A 6,000-nucleotide genomic window follows, 5' to 3' on the forward strand; every position below is an offset into this window, starting at 1 on the left:
ACAGGGACAGCAGGAAACTTGGTTAGACTCTTATCTCAATAAACTACTCAGAAAAAGCTGGAAGTGACACTGTAGCTCAAGTGGTAGAGCACTAGCCTTGAGCACAAATAAGCTCAGGGACAGAGCCTAAGCCTTGAGTTCAAGCTCCAGGACTGACCCCCCCCCCCAAAAAAAAAAGAAGTGGAGTTAGAAGTGGTAGAGTAAACTGAAGGCCCTGAGTTCAAATCTTAGCACTGAAAAAACAAAACAAAACAAAAACAAACCAAAATAACAGCCAGGCACAGTGGTGCACCCTTGCTCCTCAGGAGACTGAGATCCAAGGATCATGGTTTGAAACCTGCCCAGGCAGGAAGGTCTATGAGACTCTAACTTCCAATTAACCACCAAAAAATCCTGAAGTGGAGCTGTGGCTGAAGTAGAGCTGTGGCTGAAGTGGTAAAGTGTGAACCTTAAGTGAGAAAGCTAAATGACAGCACTCAGACCCTGACTTCAAGCACCAGTACTGCTCCCTCCAATCTTTTTACACACACACACACACACACACACACAGAGTCTTTAGCTCCCACTTTTTGCATGAGTGCAGGAAATTTTTCTCTCCTTTTATTTCACACCTGTTATATTAAAAACAAATCCTTGCTTAAAAAAAAGAAATCAGTATTTCAGAGGAAATACTTAAGCCCTTATTAACTTCTTCCTAATCTCATTCTCTTCTTTCTTGACCATCTTTTCTGTTTCCAGAACTACTATAAAAGTTGATATTTATTTTTCAATGCATTCAAATTGTGTACATGTGTTTGGGACATACATCTAGGGGTAGAATTTCTGACTCACAGGGCATGTGTAAATTCAGCATCAGTAGATCTTGCCAACATGCTTTCTAAAATTTTTTAAATAGGTCCAACTCCTGTTGCAATATATGAGAGATCTAGTTTCTCTTGATGTCAATCTTTTTAATTTTAGCAATATTCTAGTATAGTTAGTACTGCATTGAGTTTTCTGTTGTACTCTTCTGATTTACTTTTTAAATTTTAATATTAATTTTTTTTGTTGGTCATAGGGCTTGAACTCTGGGCCTGGGTGCGGTCCCTGAGCTCTTCAGCTCAAAGCTAGCACTCTACCACTTGAGCCATGGCACCACTTCCAGCATTTTCTGTGTATGTGGTACTGAGGAATCGAACCCCAGGGCTTCATGCATGCTAGGCAAGCACTCTACCACTAGGCCATATTCCCAGCCCTACTCTTCTGATTTCTATTGAAATTGGTTACCTCCTTGGCGTGCTTTTAAATTCATGGTTTTCTTTTTGTGTGACTTGTCTGATTAGGCCCTTGACTCATTTCTTCCCTTTTGGTTTTCTTTTCTTTCTTTTTTTTCCTATTTGTAGCGAGCTTTTGTAGAGCTACATATGATTCTAGATATTGCAAATATCTTTTCCCACTCTGTGATTTGCCTTATTATTATTATTATTATCAGAAAAAAGTTCTCAGATTCACAATCCTCTTGCCTTATCTTCAAAGTGGACATTACAGATGTGTACCACAATATCTATCAGTATCAAATATAGGGCCTTGCACACAGTAGGCAACAGCTCTATAACTAGCCTACAACCCCAGTACCTTTAGTGGTATAATGTATACTTCCTTCCTTCCCTCTCTCCCTCCCTTCCTTCCTTCCTTCCCTCCTTTCCTCCCTTCCTCCTTTGTTCCCTTCCTTTCTTCCTTCCTTCCTCCCTCTCTCCATCCTTTCTCTTTTTCCCTTTTTCTTTTTGTGCTGGTCCTGGGACTTAAACAGTATCTGGGTGCTATCTCTGAACTTTTATGCACAAGCCTACTACTCTACCACTTGAGCCACAGCTCCACTGCTACCTTTTTGGTGGTTAATTGAAGATCAGTGTCTCATGGACTTTCCTGCCTAATCTGGCTTTGAACTTTGATCTTCAGATCACAGCCTCCCGAATAGCTAAAATTACAGGTGTGAGACAACTGGCATAGATCTTAACTCTATATATGTCTATGCCAAAGAGCTCTTCATGGTACCTTGATTATTGGGCAGTACTATGTTCCTCCTGTCTAACACTCTTTGTCTATTTCTTAACCTCCACTCCTACGTACACCCTAGTTGCTGTGTGTGTGTGTGTGTGTGTATGTGTGTGTGTGTGTGTGTGAAAGAGAGAAAGAATAGAGAGAGATTGTCTGTTTAGGGTAAGTTCCTCCTAGGCTGTGCCTCCCAAGTTCATACCATCACCATGCCCAATGATTTTTTTGTAGTTTTAACTCTTAGAACCAGCAATTATAAACTTATCTTCCTTCCTTCCCTCTTCCTTCCCTCTTCCTTCACTCCTTCCTTCCTCCTTTCCTTTCCTTTCCTTTTTTTCCTTTCCTTTCCTCTTTCCTTTCCTTTCCTGCAAGTACTGTAGCTTGAATTTTGGGCCTCATGCTCTCCCTTAGCTTTTTTGCTAAAGGTTGACACTCTACCATTTGAGCCATACCTCTACTTCTGATACATTTCATCATTTAAACCTTAAACTATCTTATGAAGTAGGTAGTATTATTATTCCCTGATATATGTAACTGATATATGTAACATATCCCTGAGATATTTAACTGCCTCAGTGTTACAGATGCCACAACTAGTTCATGAATCCTAGTATGGTAGGCAGATTTCTAAGATGCCTTTTTACTACCTACCTGGCTGTGTTCAGACACTTAAATCCTAGCTACTCAGGAAGCTGAGATCTGAGGATTTCAGTTTGAAGCCAGCCCAGGCAGGAAATTTCTTGAGGTTTTTTTTTTTTTTGGTCCAGTCATGGGCCTGAACTTTGGGCCTGGGTGCTGTCCCTCAACTCTTTACTTCAAGGCTAGCGCTCTACCACTTGAGCCACAGTGCCACTTCTGGCTTTTTTTTTTTTTTTTTCTGCTTATGTGGTGCTGAGGAATTGAACCCAGGGCCTCATGCATGCAAGGCAAGCGCTCTACCACTGAGCCGCCTTCCCAGCCCTTCTTGAGATTTTAATCTCCAATTAACCCCTCAAAAGCCAGAAGTGGAGATATGGTTCAAATGGTAGAGCACTAGCTTTGACCAAAAAAGCTCAGGGACATTGCCCAGGCCCTGAATTCAAACCTTAGGACTCTCTCTGTCTCTCTCTGTCTCTGTGTCTCTGTCTTTGTCTATGTCTGTCTCACTGTCTCTCTCTCTCTCTCACACACGCACACACAAATATGCCACTTATATAGTTAGGTTACAAAACATGGTAACTTCTATTTTGTCAGGAAACTTTATTGTTTTCTCAACTTGCATGCTTTGATAAAGCAAGCTGCCATGCTGGTTGGAGGGATACTCATTATAAGGAACTGAGGTAGCCAATAGCCAATAAGGAATGGAGGCTTTCTGTCCAATAGTCCTGGAGGAGTTATGTCCTGTCAATAATCACGAGTGAGCTTGGAAGTGAGCTTCCTCAATCAAGCAGGACTTGGATTGCATTTTATGATTAACTTTGATCCAGATTAACTCTGAATTGTGCATAGATTCCTGACCCACAGAAACTATGATTTAGCTGGCTCACATCTGTAATTGTACCTACTTGGGAAGCTGAGATCTGAGGATCCTGGTTTGAAACTAGCCCGGGCAGACAAATCTGAGAGACTGTTATCTCCAATTAATCATCAAATCACTGAAAGGGGAGATGTGACTCAAGCGGCAGAGTATCAGCCTTGAGTGAAAAAGTTAAAGGAAAGCTCTAGGCTCTGCTTCAGGCCCCCACTACTGGGCACAAGCAACAGCAACAAAAACAAAAACTCCACTTTTATTTTTTTCTTTTTGAGATTGAGCTTCACTATGTAACAAAAGTGGGTCTCAAATTTGTAATCCTCCTGCCTAGCCTCGTAAGTGTTGATAATATAGGCAAACACTATCAGGCCTGAGTAAATGTTGTTGTTTTAGGCTATTAACTTTTGGAGTAATTTATTGTATGATAATAGAGAAAATATATAGACAGACTGGATGCAGGCACTTGAATGGTGGAGGCAAGAAGTTCTTAAGCTGAAGGCCAATCTAGGCTACTTTATTTTTATTTAGCTATCTATTATTTTGTCAGTTGTGGGACTTGAACTCAGGGCCTGGGTGCTGTCTGAGCTCTTTTGCTCAAAGCTAGTGTCCCGTTCCCTTCCCTCCTCCCCCAGTCCTGGGGCTTAAACTCAGGGCCTGGACACTGTCCCTGAGTTTCTTTTGCTTAAGGTTAACACTCTACCACTTGAGCCACAACATCACTCCTGGCCTTTTCTGTTTGTATGGTACTGAAAAATCGAACCCAGGGCTTGATGGCATGCTAGGCAAGCACTCTACCACTAAACCACATTACCAGCCCCCTCAAGGCTAGTGTTTTAATACTTTGAGCCACAGCACCACTCCTAGTTTCTAGGATCCTAAGATCTCAGCCTCCTGAGGAGCTAAGATTACAGGTATGAGTCACTGGTGTCCATCTAGCTACTTTAGAGAGACTGTTAAAAGTAAAATACACCAGTAGTCCTAGCTACGTTTCTAGAAATGGCGCTGTGGCTCAAAGTGGTAGAACTCTAGCCTTGAGCAAAAAAGCTCAAAGGCGTGGCCCGTGTCCCAAGTTCAAGCCCCACAACTGATAAGAAAAAAAAAAAGAAGAAAAATATACACTAGCTGAATCTGATTAGCTCCAAGTTCACACTCTCCCCAATCACATTAGATTGTTTCTATAACTCTATAAGTCTCCAGGTACAAAGAGATGATGCGGTAGCTTGGTCTGATTTTGGAGGGCAAAGATTCTGTTAAATAGGGGCTGGGAAGGTGGCTCAGTGGTAGAGCGCTTGCCTTGCATGCTCGAGGCCCTGGGTTCGATTCCTCAGCACCACATAAGCAAAAAGAAAAAAGCCAGAAGTGGAGCTGTGGCTCAAGAGGTAGAGCGCTAGCCTTGAGCTGAAGAGCTTAGGGACAGCGCCCAGGCCCAGAGTTCAGGCCCCACGACCGGACCCAAAAAAAAAAAAAAGATTCTGTTAAATAGACCTTTCTTGAGTCTGGCAAGCAGAATCCCATGGAGCCAAGAACTTGTCAACACTGAATCCTGAGCTAATGAGGCCAACAAAATATCTACTCTAGTGGTGCTCAACTCTGGCAGTACATTAGAATCATCTGAAGAAGAATCCCACATGTTATTTCTAACTAATTAATAAAAAACCAAGTAATTTGGGAGTGGAAATGATAAATCTGTACACCGTACTACATATCTTCTTACTTTGTACCATCTGGCTTTTTCCAGTTCCTCACATGTGCATGCACCATTTTTCAAAACCACTGTGCGTAAAATGCTTCTTCTTCATCCTTCATTAACTAAATATGATCTGATTTTTATATACCAGGCATTATTTCAAACACAAACACAAAATGAGCATGAAAAAAGATGTGAGGTCTTCTGATATTAGACTTTAATAACTAAATTTAATCACTTGTTTAAATGATTGAAATTAAAACTTGGAGTGCTGTGTGTTGTGGTGTAATTCTGTAAATCCCAGCTTTTGGAAGGCCAGCAGGAGGATTAAGGGTTCCAGGTCATCCTGGACTACTGTTCAAAATCAAAACAAAACAAAGCAACATTCTACTGTGTGGTACGATCTTGTTAAATCATTTTGGAAGTAGCCAGTCAGCTTTAAGGGCTAGTCCCTTTCAGGAAGCCCAATAGGAATTCTTCAATGAAAAGAATCTGTTTTGGTGAGGAAACTTAACCCACGTGGGAGGAGCAAGGGGCTGCCAGCTTCACACAGGTGAGGGCAAGCCGCTCCCATCCCGGCTTTAAGCCTCCAAAGTGTAAGGGGACTCCACCTCTTACGTGCGCGTGAGTGAGGGGCGTGGTCTGAGGACTAGTCGCGATTTGATTGGCTGGAGGGAGGGAATCCACGGGTTGGCTCCGCCCAGGCGCTTGCACGGGTCTCCGGTTGGAGTGACGGGAGGGAGTCCCTTTTACTTCTGCCTCCCAGCTA

This window comes from Dipodomys spectabilis, unplaced genomic scaffold (genome assembly GCF_019054845.1).
Source record: "Dipodomys spectabilis isolate Male_0828 unplaced genomic scaffold, ASM1905484v1 ptg000006l, whole genome shotgun sequence".
NCBI lineage: Eukaryota > Metazoa > Chordata > Mammalia > Rodentia > Heteromyidae > Dipodomys > Dipodomys spectabilis.